General features: G+C 46.2%; 1 long non-coding RNA gene across 1 annotated transcript in view; it reads left to right on the top strand.

Moving 5' to 3' along the window:
• Positions 1–2,961: 2,961 nt before the first annotated feature.
• LOC138563743 (uncharacterized) overlaps positions 2,962–22,239 on the top strand; it is a 172,774-nt gene continuing 153,496 nt past the window's right edge. Inside the window, exons 1-2 of the long non-coding RNA XR_011299726.1 lie at positions 2,962–4,986; positions 8,331–8,403. This is a non-coding gene — a long non-coding RNA (uncharacterized lncRNA). The remainder of the gene's footprint in view (positions 4,987–8,330; positions 8,404–22,239) is intronic.

Below are 22,239 nucleotides of genomic sequence, written 5' to 3' on the forward strand. Positions count from 1 at the left end.
CGGTCCTTATATGGGATGGCACGCAGTCCCACTGCACCAAAATGAGAAATATAACTAACTTCCAGATGCAACCAATTCATGAAGATTTAACAGGAACAACTGGGATTCACAGCCCACACACGTTCACCACGAATACCCAGACCCAGACACACTACACACACACCTGGGCAACAAACACGCACAGTAGGGTTACAATAAAAAGAAAACACTCACAAACCCCACTTTGGTGGCCACACAAACTGAGCATGACACCTTGGATCTCAAACCAAATCCAACACTTCCACATACAAAATGAACCTCTGGCGACCTGATGGAAAATAAACTAAAGTTGCCTCATTATCACAATAAATACCCACATTGAATTGGCATTCACTGTGAACAACTTGAAAACACAAGAAATCAGAAAATTAACATTGACATGGTGGGGCTAACTCTTCCCCCCCAAATCTACTCCATCCAGATCCTCTAACTCTAGACTTCGATACTCTTTGCCACTCTTTGGATTGAGGGCCACTCCAGTCCAGCTAGACCCAACGGTCTCACCACTGGACAATGTAAGAGCTGACAACGAGATGTGGAGGCGTCCCAACCGCACCTGTACTTCCACAGCATGCAGACATGGCCCTGCCCCACACCTGTTAATTCAATGGGCTACTACAAACCCATACTCAAAACCACATAGACATGCACACCACATACCTACACAATGTCAAATGGGTTACTACTCTCACCCATTCACACAACCTCAAAAGGCATGCACACCAACATACCTTACCCAAAACAATGGGTTGCTATTTACCTAGACTCAAAACTTCATGACATGCACCGACATGCCTTACCCCAGACAATGGGTTGCTACTCTCACCCATGCTCACCTATCATCCACCATGCAACAACAATGGGTCACCTTTCTCACCCATACTACAATAGCAAAGGCATGCAACTCACTCGCCCACTAAATCAATGGGTTACTGCACTCACCCATGCTCAAAACCCAAAAGAATGCACACATCTTGCATTGTGGAACCATACATGATGCATCAGCATACCTTTTCTACAATACTCTACGGTGACGTAAAATTACCCAGCTTGCGTTGTTCTTGTAAAACTCCTAAAAGTCCATGTTGCAACTTTGCAACGTAAACATCCAGCAAAGCCTCAAAATGTTAGTTCTAACCTTTCACTAACACTATGCAGGATAACCTATTCAAAATCAGCACTTCTCATCCTTAGTCCAATGCAAGGCCACTACTGCCTCGTTGCAACTGCAACCGTTCCTGAAATTCCTCAAAAGGTTACAGTAGTCATCCAAAATAACCTCCCAAGCATAGGTATCTCAAAACAACATGCGCTTTCTCGGGAGAAAAACAAACATACTGCACATTACAGTTATACATGTTAAAATAATCCAAAACAAAACTTCCTCCAACACACCCACAGCAACACTTCCATCCACAGACACTGCCTTACTCACACTGAAACACTTTTTCCTCATGTCCCATTTTGCTACATTCCCACCAACATAATGGAGGATGACTCTTTCCATTACGTATAAATGAAATACATACTTGCCAACCCTACAGATTTAGGCAGTAGGCTACTGCTTTTTAAGCAGTCCTACTACCTACAGATTTGGGTGACAAATCCTACTGCTTTTTACAGTGGCAGGTAATTTATGTGACACTAAGGCAGGCTGCAGAACAAAGCATGAAACACATTAGTCTGTCTGTGCGGTGGGCAGGTAAATGATTATTTTGAGTGATGGGCTAAGACCAATCCAGTGACCTCGCAGCTACATGACTCTGCCCTACACTCTGGCCGGGACAGGCCTTAGGTGAACCACCAGTGAAGGCGAGTGCTAGAGCATAACACCATCACACAGCATCTGCATTTCAGACTGAGGATGGTATCAGTCTCCATGTTGGTCAGTTATTCATATTGCACTGCAGGAATACATATGTATCGCCCAGGCTGCTGCTACAGAGCCGTGGCAAACGTTGTCTACCAGCTCTGTGTGATTGCCTTCTGCGAAGTTAGGTAATTGAATTTGGTGTTAAGTTACCATTCAGAATTATACATTTTTAACATTTGAACATCCTTCCATATTTTGCTGTTCGATGGGTTGTGTATTTTATTTTAGAATGCTTCAATGGTGCCTACAATGTATGTTTTGTATTTTCCTGTTACGTCATTGTTATGTGAATTATTATTTTTGAAACTTGAAAAATCCTACATCTTCTTGGTTACAGAATGTTGGCAAGTATGGAACATGGGTAAACGAACAATAAAGAAACTATCTCGCTCGCCACACAGCATAGCGTCTATAAGAGTGTTGCGTATACAATAACAGCACCATAAACTGCACCATCTCCATTGTAGGAATCAATAAATCCTCGGTCTTCAAACCCCTGCTGAGATATGCACTGCTGCGTTCACACTCTACCTGCCAACAGCAGCCCCAGCATGACAATTCATTTCCCTTTCCCTCAACGCCGCACTTACACCACTTCACCCGTGATGACGACACAATTCACAGCCCTCCGGGAAAATACGGCCTGTCAAGTGCGGCCGATTCACAAAATTCAAAATCATGTCCTGCTGCCTAATACCCACATAGCGTCACTTTGCTTCGTGTGACACTCTATGGCAGACCGCAGCCGCTGCAAAGTAAACATTAAACGTTCCGGTGTTGTATGGTATACTGCATCCCCATGGCAGCAAATGCGAGGCAGTGTTCGGCAATCTCCGGAGCCACGCTCACTTGGAGAATATGGAAATACAGCCTGATAGCCCGCCCTCCAACATCTCTCTTCCTGGGATTGGCCCGTGATGTCTTTGTAGCTCCGCCCCTCATTTGTGGGGGATGCAAAATAACAGGGAAGCCAGTGGCTGTAGCTATCTGTGGGTGGGCGGGGCATTCAAGTGAGCGTGGCTCCGAAGATTGCCGAACACTGCCTCCCACAAGCTACCATGGAGATGGAGGACGGCACCTCTCGCTTCCATAAGAATGCCTCACATCGGACATTCCACGCATCCGCCGAACTCCCACAGCAGTGAGGTGACGTCACCACTTCACGGCAGACTCATAACTGCCGCAGCTCTGCTACCCAACTGTCACTTCGGTTAGCCAACTTCTTTCCACTGCGCACAGACCTCTTTCTGTCACCTTGACCGTATGCTTGTGCTACTTGACAGAAATACTCGCTCAAGTGCTTTGATTCTCGCACAGAGGTGCACACTAACACTTTCTGGACTCCCGTGCCTTGTCGCCCTCAGGCTCTCTGTCCATACACCTCACCGTTTTTTCATAGTGACAAAAATGTAGTGTAGCCTCTGGACTCCCTGTTGCCCGTCAGTGCGTGAGGCAATTACAAGCACTGATCAGACTCTGGCACATATCAAATCAGAATAAGACAGTCTCTGGAGACAATACAGTCCGCTAGTGCAACTGCACAGACACTGGTACCTTTACTGTTTCTGGGATCTTTGCTGTCCCTGGCATTTTTACTGTCGCTGGGATCTTTGAGGTCTCTGACACCTTTACTTCTCGATGGTGCCTACCCCCCCCTTGGTGACTACCAGGACAGACTCTTATTTCCCCCTGGGTGGTGGGACTCACCATGGGGCGAGGGGGCAGTGGGCTCCCTTTCCTTTCCTTTGGTCGCTCTGCTTCCTGCTCTGCACCCACCGCAGCAGTCTGCTTTCTCCTCTCCATGGCTCTCATTCAAACAGGTACCTGGCTTCTCCTGGGTTCTCCAAAGTCCTCACAAAGACCATCTCGTCGCCAATTGTTATGTCCATAAGTCGGGTACTTATAAAAGGATACTCAGGTAGCCAACTGTGCTCTTCAGGTTAGTTTAATAAAGTTTCATCACAAGAAGATAGGAAATACAGTACTAGGGAAGCCCACAGGCTCCCACCACCCAGGCTAGATCATTACCAACTGCCCTGGGTGGAATCGCATACACTCAGCATTCCAGTCACTCACACTCCAGGCATTCCATTCATGACCTCACACCTACAGACACACAGCATGCATTCAGGAAGAGGGATAAAGCAGAGAATAAACATGATAGGAATACCATTCCTAACAACCTTCTAAACTCTCCCTGCCATTTATTGGACCTTTTGAAATCCTCACCAAGATCAATCCGGTAGCATTCAGATTGAAACTTCCTCCAGCACTGAGTAGGCTGCACCCAGTTTTTAATTCCTCTCTCCTAAATTCATACTTGCTGGATCCTTTCAACCGCCAGAAGAAGGTGTCGCTGACTTCTCCGATCAAAGAGCCGGAGGAATATGAGGTCTCCTGAATCTGTGATTCCCGCTTTTATCAAGGAGGATTACAATATCTTGCCCAATGGAAGCGTTTTTCCCTTCCTTGCTGGCTATCTCACCCCGCTGGCTCCCACGCCAGCTTACTTACTTGGATCTGTGCCTCTCTCCCGCTGGCTCTGTCGGCATATTTACTTGGATCTCGGCCTCTTTCCCCACTGGCTTCCACATCAGCATACTTACTTGGGTCTCTGCCTCTCTCCCCGCTGGTTCCCACGCTGGCATACTTTCCCTGGATCTCTACTTCTCTCCCAGCTGGCTTTCACTCCAGCATAATTACTTTGTATTTCCTTTCTACCTTGTTGACTCCCATTCTCACTTACCTCTTTGGTCATGCAATCTAAGAACCTGTAACCAACTTCCTTCAGTACGCCCAAATCTTCCTGCAGTCTTCAACCTATATTCACAGCCTGCAATATTCCTCCTGATACCATCGCTGTACTTCTACAGGTTTTTTTTACGCCTTCCATGCATTTTTCCCTTAGAGGGTATTTTCGGGCAGGGGCCTATTGCTTGGGCTGTAGCCTTACAGGCATAGTGCTTCTACCCGAGAACAGCCGTACCTCTTAGAGGATTGGAAAACTTCCAGGAAGAAGGGAACCCCTCCACTGCTGGAAGAGACCACTTCGCACCCAAGTTCAGACGAGTCAGGTGAGGAGGAGGTGGGATCGGACATCATTGACATTACCTCACAGTCTGTTTGTTGCACAGATGTGTGGGGTGGGATTGTATTAATGGGGATGTGAGGATGGCATGCCAGACCTGTGTAAGGCAATAATTAAATACATAAGTTATTCTACACCTCCATCCTAATTCTACTTAACCTCTTGTCTGCCTTTGATATGGTGGATTACTGTACTTCGGCCCCACAACAACTCTGAAATACAGGAAAGTTCACATCAATGGATATCCTGTGCATGGCTTCCCAGTTAGGATGGGTTAACTAATGTAAAGTGTAGGAGTAGCGTTGTGATGTGCATAGGTAGTGCTATTTCCTGGAGGCGTTGAAGACCTATCCAACAGATTTAAAATCTTTGCAATATCCATTATTATGAATCGGCCCTGTAGCGAAGTCAAGATTATTGGCATTTAACAGTTCCTAGATTAGGGTGTTATAATTGTCCAGGTTCAACGCTGCCAAGGGGGGCGCACGTATCACTTGCACAAGTAACATAGTGATGTCAAGGGTGACGTGGTGGTTGACATCGCAGGTGGGGATGTCATTAAACGTGGCACTACTTGCATTAGGGGACAACATAGCAGGCGCAACGCGAGGTCCCATGTTGGATTGCAATGATTGGTGGGTGCTTTGGGCGTAGTAAGGGGTAGTTGTATAGAGTAGGCACCCGTTGGGGTGTGGGGGCAAGGGGCCTTAGAGGGTAACATTATAGGGGGGCTTTTGAGTAACATGTGAACAGTAGAGAAGCCATTTCCTTGTAGGCCCTTGTTAGGAAAGCATTTCTCACAGCCAGCTCATAATACAATAGCTGCAGGTCTTTATGTGACAACCAGCATGTATTTTCTGGTCATTCAGCAGAAACAGTGTGCATAAATTTTACACGGTTGAAGTATCCCAGGAGATTGCAGCCCCGGAGAAGTCACTCCAATAGATACATTTGAGTCCAATGAGCAAGGCACCTGGGTGCACAAGGATAATTGGCAGAGAAATAGAATGTAAATACAGTTAATTAACTCCAGCCACAATGTGGTATAGTTTTTTTTTTAATAGTTTTTCATACTACATTTGGCAGAAAGGCGTGTGAAGGGAGCTGGGGGTCCAGAGCATTGTGGTAGGTATTACGGGGCGATGACAGGGAGCCAATCAGCGGAAGGAGGTTTCGGTGTCCCTAGGGTGCAACATTGTACAGTGTCCTTGTTGATGTCTGCGAGGCACATCATTGGTCATACTCTGCGTGAATGTTGCGCCCCCTGCAATCTCAAGCCATTTTATATATTGGATATTGCCAACCAATGGCAAGCAAGTGTTTTTGAATGGTTAGCAGAATCACATAATTGAGGGGCGGTTTGGGAAGGTTTGTGACGTCACGAGGGGTGTAAATGTGATTTTCTGCCAAAGAAATGGTCTACCCAATCAGGGTCACTGAACATATACCAGCATATACAGGACTGGCATATTTACACCAACCAGCTTCTGTTACCTGCCTTATAAATGTAACTAAAATGTTGTATGATAATTTTGTAATTTGGGTATAAAATGTTTAGCTACAGTGGACGGCGTTGACAGCTCATTTGCCTCAGTTCAGTTCCACAGGTCTGTCTGAACCATGCTTCCCAGCTGTTTGGGTCCAATACATTTGCTTTACTTCTTGCTTGGTGTGTGATCCTTTTTGGATAGTTTTTTTGTTCCCTTGACTACTTTTACTCGAGGTCTCTGGTACATTGTGGAGGTCCCAGCGAGATCCTCAGTTCCCTCTGCGAGCCGAGGGTTATCTTGCCGCACTCCTCGGAGAGCGAGTCAGGCTGGCTGAGAGCATTTTAAAGTGTACTAACGAGGAGGCCCAGCAGATGCCGAGTTCGCAAAGGTCTGCATGGTCCCGATCACCACCTGCGGTCAAAAGTAGGTGCAGGCAGTGGGGGAAGACTCAGCGTCGAGAGGATGATCGGCCATAGTAGTCGTAGATAGTTCCACCCCTCCGATAGGGAGAGGGTGCGTGGTGGGCACATCTGCAGTAGAACAGAGGAGTGTGTTGACTATGGCAGACTTCCATTAGATGGGAGTGGTGGGTAGTGCAGGCATTTGTATAGTTGCATCATTCTTTATGGGGATTGAGAGAAGAGAGTGTTGAGGTAAGCCCTGATTCATTGTTGAGGAGCATGCACAATAGATTAGAAATATTATGGTATATATTGTGTTGGCCTACGTGGAAGGGCTGGTGCAAGAGTGTTGCTGTAAATAGTAGCGCTTAGTGGTTGTTGAAGTAGCTTAGTGGCACGAGGAGGAGGGGCCAGGTAGCTGTATATTATAAATAGATTAGTGTAGTTAGAATTTTGTGGGCCTGTGGAGAGGACCATTACGTTTGATAATAATACCAGTGTGGGCCTGTGGAGAGGGCCATTACATTTGATAATAATTAAGTGGTCCTGTGAAGAAGGCTATTGAGTGCTGTTGTGGTGTGATTGATATAAATGGAAGGTGTGAATGTGTGAGGGAAGTGTTGAGAGAGGGCATATGGGTGTCTGTATTGGGTATGTTTTGTTAAATATTTTGGGAACTATATAAGTGAACAAATTGTGAGTGGCCTTTTTATATATACATTTATAAATTGGGAGGGAAGCTAAATTGCATGAGGGTTAGGAGGGGGAACTTGTGGCTATTGTAATTGTGTTGGAGTGAACCTGAGGGTGGAGAATGGTGGTTAGCTGGATTATGGACATGCCCCTGGACCATTTATGTATTAAATGACCCCAATATCGAGATAACATTTTAAAATGCCACTTCCAGTGGGTGCAAGACACAGCTGAGCAGTGTTTTCGAGAATGGGCAGGAGAAAGAACGTTCAATAGTGTTTTCATTTTTGTTGGCGATATATAAAGGCGCCAAACTGAAGAGCGGGCAAAATATTTTAGGCCTATGGAAGCTCTATGAAGAGTAAAAAGAATACCCCGCCAAAGAGGTCGGGAAAGGTATTGACATGGCAGTGCCACCCACCGGCCACCACCTCCCAACGGGCTGTAACCTATTCTGAAGCCTGCCGCAGGGTACACAAACCCATGACGGGTGTCCCCAAGTAGGAATATTAGGCAGGAATACAGAAGGAAAAGCCAGAGGCTAGGCTCACTACTACTGAGAGAACAGCCGCCAGTAACAAGAAGTACTTGGCAGACATAGAAAAAAGTGTGTACCGGCATGTGATACTTCAAGGGTGTTGTACTTTAAATGATGAGATCTCAGCCAATAAGTAGTTTGTTTGGACTAAAAGAGAGTCCAATTCTTTTGTTGAATAAAACTAATTCTTTCTTTTCTCTTTCTTTAGGTAACTGAAAAGGATAAGTTTTCTTCGGTACTCCCGTACTCCAGAACAAAGTTCTGGTCAGCTTAACACCAAGGTAAGAGCAATTTGATAAGTTCGTTGGGTAAGAATGTTCGTTTGATTATTACACTCCCTCTAGTCTCTTTACTTCCTTCTCTGTTCTCTCAATGGGCCTTTCCTTTCAGTCTTTCATTTGGTCTATTGGGTCTCAGCTTCCTTAAAAATTTGTTTAGAATTTTCCATGCTATTTTACTCTATTCTTAAGGTAGACTGCTTCCCCTCTTATGAAACAGTTTGTACTCCCTAGCGACAGGATGCTTTCCTTGTTAACATTGGCTTAAACATTTCTCCTATTATCTGCACTTAGCTGGTTTGATGTATGGGACACCTCGTCTTGCGTGGTATCCTCTCCTGGAAAAACTCCCTCACACTCTCGGTTAATGTCCCAGCTCAGCATTCATTTGCTAGTCAGCATTCGTCTCTTGATACGCTCCACCTGTTCAGCCAACGCGTACTTTACTTCAGTACGGTCTTTCGCCCACGCACCTCTCTTGTCTGGAGTTCGCTCAGCTGACACACTTTCACCTCCGGTGTCTAGGTACTTACAGCGACCCTCTTCCTTTCACTCCGGGCTGCACACGGCTCGTCCTCTTCATAACTTCGACGTCTGCCGACGGCTTGGCTCTGCTTCTTCGGAGTTAGCGTTCCCTCCTCCGCGACTCCAGCGGCGCTTGACCTCCTCCTCCTCAGATCGGGTGCAGGCTCCGAGCCCCTCCTCCAGGTCTCAACTCCGTGCTGGGTGCTGCTACGTTTCAGCCACGTCTCCGCCCCCTCTACGGAACGAGCGACAGCGGTCGCCTTGTCTTCCTCAGCATCAGTTAGAGCACAACTCCTGTCAATATGCCCAGCTGTAACGGCTCTCCTCGGTCTCCCCTTCGTTCGCTGTGTCCTGGCAACCAAAAAGGAGAGACAGAAAAAACATTAGAGGAAAGTCCATACATGAAGTGGACCTCCTGGATTTATGCCTCGGTAACTGTAACCTTATAATCTGCCTGCATACACATTGTCATACGGCATTTAGACAACTTTGTTCAAAGAAGCCGAAAATGTGATAGAGAAGGTGGTCCAGAAAAATGAGTAGCGGCAAGGGGCGACAGGAAAACCAGGTGGCTGGACGTCTGGGAAAATAATGTTTAAGTTAGAGGAAGAGGAGGAGAAGAGCTGTGTGGGGTCTGAAGCAGACCCCAAGGACACCAATGAGGACAGAGGAGCAGGGTCTGACAGAGGGGAGAGCAGGGAACAAAGGGGAATGGGACAAAGACAGAGAGAAGAAAAGGGAAGAGAGCAGAAGACAGAAGAGAGAAAGACACATGGAGAAGGAAATTAAGATAGATTGGGGAGCAGTAGGAACTGGTCCAAGACCCTCTGAAACAGGATAGGTAGGATGGCAGTAGCTAGCACTGCAAAGGGTGGGGCTGCCACTGTGCCGCAAAAACAGTTGATACAGGCTGGGGAGGAACGCAGTATATAGCATGGCAGAGATAATTTGATGTATAGCTTGCATCCCTTGCAGCGGGGGCAGACAAATGGATATATACTCTCAAGAAAGTATATATCTGTTTGGTTGTGACTTGTGACTTGTCCTTGTACAACAGGCTTGTGAGTACACCAGTTTAAGGTCTTACGCTCCTTCATCTGCTTAATACTCAATAGTAATTAGGGTAAGGGGGGAGAGTCGGACTCTGGCAGCTCCTCGAGCTGTCGGGCGTTCCTTACCCTATTACTGGGAGCTTCTTAAGATCTGTGCTGCCTAATGGTTCTCTTTTATTGACTGTCCTTTTAAACAGATCTATCAATTCATATATTTGCTGCTATACTCAGTTCCGATTTTTATCCCTATTTTTGAAGGAGATCCACATTCATTGTATTTTACCATAGTGTTTTAAACACATTTTATTTTGTGCAATTTCATGTTTTTTTGCTAATCTTTGTATTCAGTGCATTTTATACATTGTTAAAAAATGTTTTCTTTAACTGTTTATCCCCACGGTTTTTATTGCCTTAGTCCCTCTGTGACCTACACCGGTTTGAATGACACGTAAGGTAGCTTTGGAGGCCTCTCTGGATTCTATTCCCCCCGTAGTGTTGGGTCTTTCTCCTTCCTCAATGGATGGTATTCCATCAGGAAAACCCATCGCTATTTCTTTGTGCAAGTCACAACATACAATAGTAGATACTTTGGAAGATTGTGTTTCCAAAAAATGTATGGCTCCTGCCCAAATTCATTCGCAAGAAAGGACTGATTTATTTAACCTGATGGGTATTACTCCACGCACTCTAGCCAATAATAGCTGCATCTTCACTGGAAATCAAGATATTTCAATAGATGCACAGGAGGATCGTCTGGCGGCTACTATAGCTTCAAATTTGGAGGAAGGGGGCAGCCTACTTAGGGCAAAGATACACACTGATCACCTTAATTTTAGCACAGTGAATTCTGTGCACCAAACCCCCGTTCCACTCCAACCTAGCCTGCCTTTACCTGCCTCAATGTCTGAGGATTCTGTTATGAATGCTAATGAATCTTCTGCTCCTTCTAAAGAATCTTCTGTGCAACAATTGCCTCCAGCAGAGGCTGATAGGAACTTTGGTACTTCTGGTATTAACATATCAACTGTGACATTTTCCTCTGGTAAAGAGGTTAACCATACTCCCTCTATTCATGTTACTCTCTCTGCTACACCTGTGGGCATTGCAAGCATTCCCATAGTCAAACCCATATTGTTTAAAACTCCTCTTACAAGACCTTTGATTAATTCCCCTAAAATAAAACCTCACACTGGTTCTGAGAGTAAACCTATCCAAGGGAAAAATAATTCTATTTTGTTTTGGAAAAAGGACAGCTACTAGTACCCTTATCAAACCTCTGCTCTCAGTCTCATCAGTGGCCACTTTGGATCATACACATCTGGTGGATGTAGTAAAGAAGCTGGACACTGAAGACCCTGGAGACAATGATATTGACGATATTAGTATCATAGAGTGTGCAGATAAGACAATAGCAGAGAGTCATTTGGATCCTAACTCCATTAATGTAAATAATGTTACTCAGCAAACCTGTGATGCCTCCTATGGGGGCTCTCTTTCGGAACTCACTTATTTTATTGATGAGTATACTGAGAAGCAAAATTGGCTTCGAGAAAGGGGTTTACTTCTAGATTTACAAAAGGATCATGCTAGCCAGTTTGTTATGCACCACACCCTTAAAGAGGCAGATGACAGAATAAAATTAACTCAACCCACTTTATCTGCATTGAATATGGTTCTTAGTTCTTTTGTGAGTCTTTATGACAATATATGGTCAGAGGTCAGATCACACTCTCTCTTACTCAATGAAATCTATAACAGGCTGAAAGGTCTGGATAGATTTGAAGAATTGGTTAAAATTATTAAGGAAGAACATCCCTTAATAACAAAACAGTCTTCAGACTCTGTTCTCTCTACTCACCCGACCACGGAAGTACCTTCGGTCAAGATACCCTTAAGTGTTCAAATGGCTACTCTCCCAGGGGACCCCATTAATCCCAGTAACTTCCTCTCATGGTTTGGACAGGGGGATCTCTCATCAACTACCCATGATCTCCCCTATGACGGCTGAGGCTACAGAAGCGGGTTATATCCCTGATGTAGATCCCGCTATTACTTCCACAAAAGTAATTACCAAACTACTACTATTGAAAGCCCTAGAGGGGTTGATCCCTAAATCTTTAAGCCCACTTCCCAAGGGTCTATCCTCAGGACCTACCATTCAAATAATGGCTGAGCCAGTTAAGGGAAATAATATTGTTTCATTATTAGATTCTGAACCTGACTTTACCGTGGAAAAACTGGCTGATATTATCGACCTCACTAAGGCTTCGGCTCAGTAAAAGGGCTTTGCTCATCCAGTTAAAAAAAAGCATAATCAACAAATAAAGAAAACAAAAAATCAGAAGAATATGAAACAAATAAATTCCTATACTAATCAGTTTTTTAAAAACCTTTTTTTGGCAAGTGCCCCTGTCTGTGCAACAATTCCCTCCCCTTCTAAGGGGATTACGAATCCGGTGGATATAGCAGTACCTGTGACCGCTACTCCTATTGTAGCTACTGCTTCTGCTGGAATAACCTCATTATCGTCTGTTTCGGCTATACCCAGTCAGCCTGATCTTTTGGTACTTAGTCTTATACTATGGGAGAATATTCCTGGGGTGGAGGTTGCCTCTACTGGGCAGATCAAGGAAACTTCTGTTACCTGTCTCCCAAAAACAGTTCTAACTCAACCGGAACCTATAAACAATACCGCTCCAGTTATATTGGATCCCCAAACTGTATGTAAGCAGACAGAACCTGTTTCTGATGCAATTTCCCTAACTACTCCTTGCAATGTTCCATCTACATTTGTTCCTACTGATCCTGAGCCTATTATTACTCTGTTATCAGCAAATTTGGTCAACCTCAACATGGTAAAACAACTATTTCAGGAGTTATTTGCTACAAACTCATCTACTGGGGGGGGATGTTCCCATTCCAGCTACGTGCTTGCCCAAGGATGGGGCCCCGAATACCTTTTCTTCCACTATAGATAGCCTTCCTTCCTGTCACTCCGACGGTCATCTGACCAATAGAGAGTCTACAACGGGGGCAAGTGTTACTGGATTTAGACCAGTGGAGGGCCTCTATGTTCCTAATTCCCTTAACTTAACTCCGTCTAAGGTGCCAAATGGAGGTTTAATTAATGTCCATCAAACCTCCTCCACCAGCCCTGAATTCTCTCAAAATGAGAATATTTCTCATTTGCCTGAAAGATTTCCGTTGGGACCATATGCCTCTCTAAATAGGTCTATATTAAGAGGTGCTAGGGGCACTGATCTGGAAGCTGATTCGTTAAGTCAGTTTACTAAACGTATAACTGACTCTTTACCTCATCCAGTGGAGGCTAAAGATTCTCTTGATATGTTGCAGCTTACTAGCCTTTGGGGTCAGGATATGCCTATCTGTCTCAATCGTGGAAATATTCTAAAGATTTTCCATCAACTTCCCTCTCTTTCACTCATTTCTTGTTATGATATGGATAGGATTTTCTTTCCCATTAAGGGACGCGTAGATTTGAGCAATATTGTTCTGAAATCTAGACTGGTCTTTGAACTAATAATGTCCCAAAGGGATGGTTTAATGCAGCTTGGTTTTGAAGTAAATTTATTACACACTAATCATCCGCCTGGTAAATATGGAGGGGGTGAAGAGTAAAGGGGAAACCTTACAATGGTGTACCATCCAGAAAGAATTCCGCAATATCAGCGGAGACAATTTATGCCCAGATTCAATGGAAAGGCTTGAAGATCTTTCCTCTAAGTGCCCTGTTACACCTATACATGCTCTGTCCCTGAATAAGTTCATTTTTCTCTCATGGAATTCTAGGGGAAGTATTCATCTTTTTACTAATACTGATACAGTACGTATGATTAGGGCTTCACACTGTTTCTTCTTACAAGAAACCTGGCTGCTCTCCCCACCCGTTGTCGATGGATTTGTTATTAATTCCCAAAGTGCTAAATCCAGTTCAGGAGAGAGGGCCTCTGGGGGCCTTCTTATTGGAACTAGAGCCTCTTTTGGCTTTAGGAGCAAGGTTGTTGCGGATACGCCTTTTGGTATTCTGGCTTTGGATGTCACTTCCCTTGATGGCCTGGTTAATATTCTTCTTATTAATGTATATTGGCATAAGGGGATTGCTGTACTTGAGTCGCTTTTGGAAAGTTTAACAGATCTAGTACTTACATGGAGATCTTTATACCCCAGGGGGAAGTTGATCTTGGCTGGAGATCTTAACTCTGACTGTTCCATTTCATCCGAGGCCAAATATGATGATCTGGCCTTGATTGGGGAGGACGATAATCGGCGAGGACAGGAATTTGATTGGGGTAAACTTTGGAATTTAGCCCTGGACTCGGTTGGGCTAACTTGCCTTAATGGTTACTATGATGCTACTCTTCCATCACGTCCCACTTGGCAGAGAGGTCTTTCAGTGTCTACTATAGACTATGTCTTTGTAGGCCACTCCTTGACTTCTCTATTGCCTAAGGTTGAGGTTTCTTTTAACCCATGGAGTGACCATGGGTCGTTGGTAGTTACTTTTCCCTCTCCCTTCCCCATGAAGTTATTGCCCACTGGGGGCTATTGTCATCTTAGATCAGAAGGACAAGGGAGAGGGATACGTTGGTCACCTGCTAATATTAATCTTCTTAATTGTAAATTGATTTCCTCGTTTAACTATACTTCTCTTTCGTGGAAATTGTCAGTGTTTAACACTTTAAACTTTGTCAGTTTTCTTGGTGCTCTCCATGGTAGTATCTCGGGTTCTCTTAGGAAAGGTTTGCCTAAAAAAATACCACTCTCATAGGTTTGATCAGGAGTTGGCCTATGAAAAGGTGCTTACTAGGAAACTTATTAGAGAGGTCCAAGTACTCAACATTGACTGGGATTATAAAAAAGCCAAAATTAAAACAATCCGCCAAAAATATAAAAATTATTGCAAATCTAGGAAATCTAGCCTGCTACAAAATGATGCGGAGTCTATGCTTAGAGTACTTGTTAAGAGAGATCTTAGGGCTTTCTGGGCCATTTACTCTAGCCAAGATGATGTGATGGTGGCTGACCAGTTGAATGCCATTCCTGAGGATCAGTGGGTAGAGCACTATACTGAACTCTATGGCACAGGGGAAGAGGGGCTAGAACCTTGTACAACGGGGCAGAATGATTTAACTGTTCCTTGGGTCCCTCTCATTGATTATGAGATAATACTTGCTCTCATTGCCAGATCTAAGACTTCAAGGGCCCATGGGCCCAATGGTTTAACAAATAATACCTTTAAAACGGAACCGGAAATTTGGACAAAACTTTTATGTTTGTTATTCCAAGATATTGTTGTCTCTGGCAATGTTCCAACCAGTTGGCAGACGGCACATGTTGTCCCCATCTTTAAGAGAGGCCAACGAACTTTGGTCAAAAAGTACAGACCAATCTCTCTTATTGATGCGGACTGTAAACTCTTTGCCTCTATGCTTCTCGCCCATCTGACTGTCTGGATTAAGGAAAACCATATTCTCCCGAAGCAACACACAGGGTTCAGGGCTGGCCATTCTACCAATCTCAATGGTTTTATCCTATCTGCCCTCCGAACCTCAACCTGGGGAAAATATGGTGCTTCTCTGTATGTTGCCTCATTTGATTTGTCAAATGCTTTTGACCTGGTAATTAGGTCAAGACTCTGGGGAAAGCTGTCAAAGTGGGGGATTCTCCCAGGTCTCTTATCCCTAATAATGGCAATGTATGAGAAATCAGGGGTCCATATTAGGATAGATCTTGAAGGAACTCTTTCCAAAAGGATTAGGACTCGTATCGGGGCTAGACAGAGCTGTTCTTTAGCCCCATGCCTTTTTATCCTCTATCTTGCTGATGTTGAGGATTTTCTTGGAAATTCAGGCATGGTCAATGCTAAATTGGGGGATCCTAGGCTCTTATGGTTGGCATATGCCGACGATTTTCTTCTTTTTGACCATACTAAAGTCGGCCTTCAGAGGCTCATATGCAAATTTGAAGAATATGCCACCCTTAATGGTTTAAAAATCAACCCGTGTAAAACTCGTACTATTGTCTTCTCAAGGGGGAGGGAGGGGAACAAAAAAACCTGGAAAAGTGGCTGGGAAAAAATAATCAGAGCACATAAAATTGTCTACTTGGGATTCCTTATTCTGGCTCAGCCATCAGCCATTGAATTAAGGCATTCACTCAGACATAAAATGCTCCCGCTTATTTCCCAATCGATTAAGCTTGATAATAAGTATGGTATGTTCTCATTTAAGCCTATTTTCGATTTCTTTAAGGGTAAGGTGACCCCAAAACTAATCTATGGAATGGAACTGCACGATCTAGACCTTTAGGGATACACTTGAGGGTATTTATTGGAGGAAAATGTTGAAATTACCTAATAGTGTCCCAATAGTAGCTATAAGATACGAATGGGGCTTGGTCTCTCTGCGAGTTAGAATTCTCTGGAGAGTCTTAACCCTTATCTCTGCCTTGCTCTCTCCCAAACAGGACACCCTATATGTTGATGTGGGTAAAACTCTCTTTGTAAACGGATCTGCAGACTGTAATCCATATCTTTCTAGTTTCCGTGACCTCTGTGATAGGATGCTATCAGACCTCTCCACAGATAGGGATACCCTGTTAACAAATCCCAATAAAGTCAAGGAATCCCTTTTTAGTGCTGATTGGAGGCACACGCTTGAAAAATTGCATGTCTATCCTTCTCTTAATGATTTACAATTTGACCATAAGAAGAGAGGTTGCCTGTCTTTTATATTGACTCAATTCCCTAACCGTCATTATCGCTCACTTCTTCTTAAGCTTAGATGGAATCTCCTCCCCACCAGGGAAGTTCTTCATAGAAGGAAGGAGATTAGTGATTCAGATCTTCTATGTCGGTTTTGTCATACTCCTGGGGTAATTGAATCTACTCGACATCTTTTTCTAGATTGTACTGCTTTGAAAGGTCCAAGGGATCTTTATCTAGGAAGATTCAATACCCTGGGTATTTTAGGGGCAGAAAATCTCATATGGTCTCGATGTCTTGCCATTTTTAATATTAAAGATGGTCTTGCTGTGGCTGGATTTATCAAATTTTTAGATTTGTATGTGCCTGCCCTTTGATTTAACTGTCTGATAATATGCTTTATGAAACTGTTGTAATCTCTGCTATTTCTTTAAGACTGATGTTATGTAAAGGGAAACTGAAAAATCATTTCATATTTTAACTTGCACTGAATTCTTTTATTTAAATGATTTGTTATGTGTTTCTCATTTTTAAAAAGGGATAATTGGGTCTCTAAGTATCTTTTTAATATATTGAAATGTTTGTTACTTAATGTATTTGTAAAGGTTTCGTTTTGTAAACCATATACAATAAAAAAACAAAAATAAAAAAAAACTCTCAAGAAAGAGATGGCAGGCATTACCTTGGCGATTGGCGACATGAAGAGCTTATTCGCAGCTATGTTAGGCAAACGAGGGGGCAAAATATGAGAGCAGGCAGGATATGATGGAGTAAAATTGAGTAGTAACATGCATGACAGTGCGTCCTTTAACAAATGTGGCACACACATGTGGTAAGTATTAAGGACTATGTACCCCAACACATCAGACATGGTGGCCATTTTGGCATGCAAAATGAATCCAGGCGAGGACTCCGCACAATACATACAAGGAGATGTGGACATTAGACACATGATTATCATGTGACATAAACATACCATAAACATACCATAGCCGCAGCAGAGCGAAGGCCAGGAGCAAAGGCCTAGCTCGCTCTCAGCGGCTCCGCTGCGAGGGGACTTGCACCAGCTGACACGCCATGCATCCCCCGCCCTGCACCTCGTAGCGCTGGAGCGCGCGAGAACAGCCGCCGACAGAGCCACCCACCGCTCTCATCCCACCCGCGCCTCACTGAAGCCATCTGGATCTCCAGGACTCCTGAAGCTGCCTTTGGCCCCCACGGCCCCCACCGCCAAACACGAGGAGCCAAGACTCCAGAAATCGAAAATGGCCGCCACGGCCGTTGCCATGACGACCATCCGGCAACATGTGCCAGCCAATGGCCATCGGTCCACCCACCAGGCCCGCCCCTCCACCCCTGCGTTATATGGGCTGGAGGGACACCGACAGGCGAAGCCGCAGAAGAGCGAAGGCCAGGAGCAAAGGCCTAGCTCGCTCTCAGCGGCTCCGCTGCGAGGGGACTTGCACCAGCTGACACGCCGTGCATCCCCCGCCCTGCACCTCGTAGCGCTGGAGCGCGCGAGAACAGCCGCCGACAGAGCCACCCACCGCTCTCATCCCACCCGCGCCTCACTGAAGCCATCTGGATCTCCAGGACTCCTGAAGCTGCCTTTGGCCCCCACGGCCCCCACCGCCAAACACGAGGAGCCAAGACTCCAGAAATCGAAAATGGCCGCCACGGCCGTTGCCATGACGACCATCCGGCAACATGTGCCAGCCAATGGCCATCGGTCCACCCACCAGGCCCGCCCCTCCACCCCTGCGTTATATGGGCTGGAGGGACACCGACAGGCGAAGCTGCAGCAGAGCGAAGGCCAGGAGCAAAGGCCTAGCTCGCTCTCAGCGGCTCTCCGCTGCTCGACCGCGCAGACCGCAGCCTCCAGATCCTCTCATCAAGGCAAGCGTCATGACCCGGCTCACCACCTGCATGCCATGCTACCCTGCACGCTCGCTACCAGGAACCTGCGGCTCAGGTCACGCATATCTGCCTACCCCCCGCCCACTTCCTCCCCTGGGGTTGCCCCCAGATTAGCCCGCCTTGGGGCCAGGATGTCCCGCTTTTACAGGGACCGCAGTAGCGTCATCCCCCATTGCCATGCTCCTGCACCTTGCAAGGCCCCTCCCTCCTTTCCAGCCACTGATGCAGGGGCTTGCTCCCGCACTTCAACTCCATGGAAGGCCAACCACGCTACTCGCCTGCCTCCATCCATCCAGCAGCAGAACCTGCGTCCACGCTCCCAACGGCACTCCGGTGTGGTGCCTCTTGCCCATCGGCTCACACCAAGATATGTGCCGACTCACCTCTTCACCTGGAACCACCCATCCCTGTCAGCCAAGCGGACCCTATTGGACCCTTCTCGTGTCACATACAACCGTGGTACCACTCCTGACCACGTTCAGCAATTCTTTGACCCCGCTCCTAATAAAGTGTCGTGCAATATTCTGCCAGTATTGAGGCCTGCTGCCCCTGCTAATACTGATGCGCCTGTTTCAATGACTGCTGCCCCAGGTAAAAGTGTTGCGCCCTGTACCTTGGTGCCTGCTTATATGACTGCTGCCCCTGCTAATACTGATGCGCCTTGTACTTTGTTGCCTGTCTCTATGACTGCTACCCCAGGTAAAAGTGTTGCGCCCTGTACCTTGGTGCCTGCTTATATGACTGCTGCCCCTGGTAATATTGATGTGCCTTGTACTTTGTTGCCTGTCTCTATGAGTGCTACCCCAGGTAAAAGTGTTGCGCCCTGTACCTTGGTGCCTGCTTATATGACTGCTGCCCCTGGTAATATTGATGCGCCTTGTACTTTGCTGCCTGTCTCTATGACTGCTACCCCAGGTAAAAGTGTTGCGCCCTGTACCTTGGTGCCTGCTTATATGACTGCTAATACTGATGCGCCCTGTACTCTGTTGCCTGTTTCCATGACTGCTGCCCCTGGTATTAGTGCTGCCCCTTGCCCTGTACTGCCAACTCGCACTGTGACAACTCCTGCCACCACCGACCACACCCTCCAACCTAAGGACACCACATTATACTGTGCCTTAGTTAACGCACGGTCCCTGCCGGCGCACCCTCTCGACATTCACGACCTTATCACCTCTAATAAACTTGACCTACTCTTCATTAGTGAAACCTGGCTAAACGATACATCTGGCCCTGCCCTCTCACTTGCCATCCCGGAAGGGTATTCCATCCATAGACAAGATCGCTCCACTCATAGAGGTGGGGGGGTGGCTGTCATTGCCAAGGAGAATCTACAATTCAGAAGGATTCAAGCAGACTTGGGTCAGAGCGCTGATTACCTCCTGCTCAAACTCCAGCTCTCAGCCACCTGTACCATTGCTTTCCATGCGGTCTACCGCCCGCCTGGGCCGAGCACTGACTTCCAGGAAGCCCTAATTCACTCGCTCTCAGACAATCTAAAAAGCTCATCTAAAGTTATCCTCCTAGGTGACTTTAACCTCGGTCTCAATGACTCTAAGGACTCCCACGCCACTGCCCTCAATAAAGCTCTCTCCAACCTTGGGTTCTCCCAATCTATCTCCAGGCCTACCCACTCGAAAGGGCGGACGCTAGATTGGGTTGCCCACCACAACTGCACCCTTGAGGTCAAAGACATCTCCCCTATCCCTTGGTCTGACCACCATTGCATTAAATTTGACATCACCACATCAAAAGGGCCGCATAGGCCAGCGACTTCCCTCCCTGCCGCACTCACCAGAAGCTCTCGGCAGCTCACAAAGGAGAACCTTACTAAACATCTCCTCGTACCTGCACTATCTCCGCCCTTCTCTAATGATCCATCAGTACTTGCTAAAGACTTCAAAAGGATCATCACCAAGGCCGTGGACACTGTAGCCCCTCTTACCCTCAAAAAAGCAAAAAAGGTCAAACATACCAATGCCTGGTTCACCCAGGAGCTCTCACAGCTATGTCAAAAAAAAAGAGCTGCACTCTCTGCCTGGAAGAATAACCCCAAAGACACCACTAAAGCAGCTTTTAAGGCCCTATCCACTGAATACAAAATCTCCATAATCAAGGCTAAGGCGTCTTCCTTCAACACTAGGATTTCAGAAGCCAAATCAGGGACCAAATAAATCTTCTCCATCTTTAGAGAGCTTGAGACCCCTGCGTCCCCCCCTTCTACTCTCCTAAAAGATGAAGCCTGGTGCAACAAAATTCAATCCGCCATGCTGGATAAATTGGACACTCTACACGCCAAGATCCTTGCACACCAAAAAGCCCTCAACAACCCTCTAGCCAAACACACTGGCTCCCCTGCTCCACTGGCTGACACCAGCCAAGCCCCTCTGTTTGAGTTCAAGGACATGACTGAATCCGAAGTCGCTGCCCTCCTTAGATCCATCAAGCCCTCCAATTGTAAGGGGGACGTCTGCCCAGCCCAGGTGATCAAGGACTGTGCCCCTGCCCTTGTCCCCCTCATCACTGCCTTCATTAATGCTTCATTCAAGTCTGGCCATGTTCCAGCTGAGCTCAAGGAAGCATGGGTTCGTCCGCTTATCAAAAAACCCTCCTTAGACCCTTCGGTCCCAGGGAATTATAGACCTATTACCACTGTCCCATTTTTACTAAAAATCTTGGACAAAGCAGCTTACCTGCAAGTTCAAAAATTCCTCGAAGATAACCATCTTCTTGGTCTTCGGCAGTCAGGCTTCAGGCCAAGACATGGCACCGAAACGGCACTTCTTGACCTCAAAAACCAGATGGACGACCTCAGAGATGCAGGCAAACCTGCTCTACTCCTCCTTTTGGACCTATCAGCTGCATTCGATCTGGTGGATCACAAGACCCTATGCAACCATCTTGCAACCACAGCCAACTTCTCCCCGACTGCCTGCAACTGGATAACCTCCTTCCTGCAGGACAGAGCAATGAAGGTCTTCTCCGACTCTTCCTGCGCTGACCCGAGCATCATCCAATGTGGCATCCCACAGGGATCATGCATCGCCCCTACCCTCTACAACCTCTTCACGAGGCCGCTGTTCAAGATCCTTGACGCCCTGGGCATCTCATACACGAACTATGCTGATGACACTCAGGTGCTTATCCCCCTCTCCGGGGACTACCTGTCTGACCTGAACACGCTCAACTCCACTTACACCACGATCCAATCCTGGATGGCAGAAAACTGGTTATGCCTCAACAGCGAGAAAACCGAGCTTCTGCTGATTGGCTCCCCGTCCACCCTGGGCAAGCTGGACAAGCAATACAACTCCTTCACCATAGATAATATTCCTATCCCTGTCTCCCAAACAGTCAAGACCTTGGGTGTCTACCTGGACCCGAACTTGAACATGAACAGGCAGGTCAATGCCATTGCATCCTCCTCAGCCTACTACTCCAAACTGCTCAACGCAATCAGACCGTACCTCTCCCAACAGAATTGCCTAACTATCGCCAGGGCAATCATTGGCTCAAGAGTGGACTATTGCAACGCCCTTCTAATAGGGACGTCAGGAAAAAACCTAGCTAAACTCCAACTAGTCCAAAATAATGCCCTAAGGGCCGCCACTGGACTATCAC

The sequence above is a fragment of the Ambystoma mexicanum genome, chromosome 1p (assembly GCF_040938575.1).
Source record: "Ambystoma mexicanum isolate Mex_15411 chromosome 1p, UKY_AmexF1_1, whole genome shotgun sequence".
Taxonomy (NCBI): Eukaryota; Metazoa; Chordata; class Amphibia; order Caudata; family Ambystomatidae; genus Ambystoma; species Ambystoma mexicanum.